The sequence below is a fragment of the Doryrhamphus excisus genome, chromosome 9 (genome assembly GCF_030265055.1).
Source record: "Doryrhamphus excisus isolate RoL2022-K1 chromosome 9, RoL_Dexc_1.0, whole genome shotgun sequence".
Lineage (NCBI taxonomy): Eukaryota > Metazoa > Chordata > Actinopteri > Syngnathiformes > Syngnathidae > Doryrhamphus > Doryrhamphus excisus.
The window spans coordinates 16,274,113-16,277,522 of record NC_080474.1 but is presented as its reverse complement, the minus strand read 5'-3'; the positions used below and the strand labels follow the sequence as shown (position 1 = coordinate 16,277,522).

At 38.9% G+C, this 3,410-nt stretch overlaps 1 protein-coding gene across 1 annotated transcript in view; it reads left to right on the top strand.

Moving 5' to 3' along the window:
- Nucleotides 1-1,212: 1,212 nt before the first annotated feature.
- Nucleotides 1,213-3,410, top strand: part of sox1a (SRY-box transcription factor 1a) — an 85,397-nt gene continuing 83,199 nt past the window's right edge. The window contains exon 1 of the mRNA XM_058081164.1: nucleotides 1,213-1,552. The gene's annotated coding sequence lies outside the window, so the exon portion shown is untranslated. The remainder of the gene's footprint in view (nucleotides 1,553-3,410) is intronic.

Below are 3,410 nucleotides of genomic sequence, written 5' to 3'. Positions count from 1 at the left end.
TTTAGGGCGGCAGCGGCTGAGGATGTAGAGCAGGTCGTCCAGAAACCAGAAGGTTGGTTTGATCCTCGCTCCTTCTACCCAGTCACTTGGGCAAGAGACGTTACCATCTGTGTGTGACTGAGGACTTATGAATAACGGGTTCACTTGACTGAAGTGCTTTGGGTACCTTAAAATATACTATATAACATCTATTGTTATTGTTATTTTGAGTTGTTGAGTAACCAGGATAACAAGCACAGAAAGCTTTCTAGTTCTTCCAGAATCTGCACCTATTCAGCTTCTTTGGATTTTGTACTTTCTGTCAAAACGGTTTAAACTGTTTTAATTTCCGGATGTAGAGACTGGACAGTCCGAAGTTTCTCAAGAAAAGAGGTTCCTTCAAAGTTTTCTATAGCATCGGTAACATGTAATGTTTTTTGCGGGGCTACCAATGTTTAAAAAAACACAAGTAGAGCCACTGATGGTGGGAAATGGCTATTAGCAACCTTGCTTCCTGTATGCACACTCTATATTGCTACACAGACAAGCACACAACACTGATTTTCTGACTCTTCCACATGACTTAAGTAATGTTGGAAAGGCTTCAGCGTTCAGCAACAGTTTGTCGGCTAGTCCACCTGCATGGCCGATGTTTACAAAATAGTCCAGCGTGAAATGCCGTTGACAAGATTAAAATGTTTTCTTTTGCTGGTAGGGAATCAGGAACACAAACCACCTGTGCCTGATGGTGGCACTTTAGGAATACTTTTTACAAGCCATTGCTAGTGAGTGTATCTGGCTTACAGCCATGCTCACAAGGAAGCCCGCTCCTCTGTGACATCACAAAGGAACAGTTTTGCGACGCCCTCAGAATCTGATCGTTTTGACCCATCCCAAACTTCTTTCAGCACTCACTTCCAAATGTGCAAACCTCATGATCTGAAACTTTGGCATGCTTTAATAGGAGAATACAATATTCTAACCACATTTATAGGGAAGAAAAAATCATTTATTTGATGATTTTACCACCTCTCTGACACTTATACAAAAAAAAACAAAAAAACTATGTGTTACATTCTGTTGTTTGTGTTCTGGTTTATGCTGTCTGTGTTTGGTGTGACCTTATTTGTTCTGTGACTGTCCCCTGTGTCCCCCCACCCCCATGTTCTGATTCCCTTATTTCCTCCAATTAGCTTCTCCTGTACCAAGCACAGGTGTGTCTTGTTGTGTAATTAGTATGGTTACAAGCCGATGGACCAGATACCTGGATTGACAGGCAAACAATTCTCGGCTGCGCCGGAAGAAGCCACTTGCATCGATAAGAATCATCCATAAATCTGTAGATTAATCGATTGTGGAGACATGCACAGGTCCTTGCGAGAGAAGCAAAAAGAACGCAATAGCCTGCACTGCTGGTGAAAGGATTGTCGACTATTGTAGCATAGCTGAAGACGAGAATGGACGTAAATACTAGCAGTCACCGTGAGAGATTTTCAACACATCTGCAAAAAAAGCTGAAGTTTGGAACATCCTTGGATTCTACAAGGCCGCAAAACCAGACAAACAGAGGCAGGTATGATCACTTTTTTTTTTTTTTTTACCTTGTTTTGTTTACTTTGAAACGTTGCACATTTGTTAGATACCTTGAGTGTTAACACTATGCTCAATTGCAAATGTTGCATGCTCACTATTATGACATTTTGAGTATGGGATTGTTACTTTTCTAAGCTAACATTTTCATTGCACACTTGTGACAAAAAGTTCTATATCTGTATTAAGGGGCTTTGCACTCGTTCTTTTGAATTGATTGGACTGAAGGTTAGGACTATACACTGCATTGATTTCTTTTTCTAATATATAGTTTTTAATCATGTCGTAACATCCTAGCCATGACACTCCATAAAAAATAATACTATTCATTGGGGCACAGATAGCACAGATAATACAGTACAAACTTGTATTGCTTGTTCAGTAGCATGGAATGTTAAAAGTCTTGATCAAATGATGATATTCAGACAATGATAGTCAGCACCATGAAAAATTGACCCATTGACTCCTTGATATATCTGGTATAGTTTTATCAACAAGGTGTGTGTGTGTATATATAGATATAGATAGATAGATGGAGGTATCTGTCAAAAGAACACAGCAATATCCCCCCCTGGTGGTCGACCTAAAGGTTGCAGGCAGCAGTTGCCGACTAGTGTCAAATACAGCAGAATGAAAATGCATCAGTTCACGTCTGTTAAAAAGGAAAGTACTTTATAAAGCCACTTTTTCCATTAAATATCTTTTTTAACCGACGCAATGTAATGAATTAAAATGAAAATACTTCAAAGTGGGGTTTTTTCAGAGCAGTTTTTAAATGAGATTAGAAAGGTTAATTTGAAGTTAAAGGTTAATTAATCTAGTCACGTTATTAATGTTTTGTCATGTGAATTTAAGTCGGCTTGCATCATAATTACACAGTATTTGTAAAACTGTTATTTCACATGGTACTCATGGTTAGTGTTTTTAAAGCACCAGTCAATTAAAGTCTATTGTTCATCTATTGAATGAATAAACACAGAGGTCAACCTTTTCAACTGCGACTCTCACCTTGTCCACTTGCTGGTAATGAAATCTGTTGCCTTTTATTTTACACTCGCCTCCTTGCCAACAAAGGCCCAGTTCACATTCAACATGTGAGATAATCTGGCCAGCGAGTCATGTGACCTTTGTCAACTCCCTATATTTACCTTCTTAATAAATGAGGGCTGTCAAATGAATCAGATTAATCATTTTTCAAATTAATAATGATTTATCACCCTTTGCTATGATAAAATATATCCAGTTTTACTATATTTTATTGAACTATACATGACAGGACAGGATTAGAATATATGTATTAACACGGGTGGGCAGTTAACGCAGTGCCAAACATCACATGTACCTTAAAACTATCATTTCCAGATGCCCGCAAGGCATGCTGGGTAGTCGGGCTGCAATAACAATTTGAACTATAAACAATATAATATTAAGAGTATTTTAATTCCTCCTTGTTTAATTCTCTGATGACCTAATCAACATATTTCACAATGAAGCAAAAATGCGACAAACGTGGCAAAATGTTAGGAGAAAGACTACTACAAGCTACCCAGCATGCCTTGCGGTGACAACATATGGGTGTTTTTTTTTTTAGGTGTATGCCCACATGGTACAGTAGGTTGATTATGTTGATGACGTGTTGTGTAAACAAAAAACACTATTTTTTTTTAGTCTCAGAACATTTGAATGTATCATGAGCAATGAGAGGGCTGCACGGCGGTCGAGTGGTTAGCGTGCAGACCTCACAGCTAGGAGACCAGGGTTCAATTCCATCCTCGGCCATCTCTGTGTGGAGTTTGCATGTTCTCCCCGTGCATGCGTGGGTTTTAGTCCGGTTTCCTCCC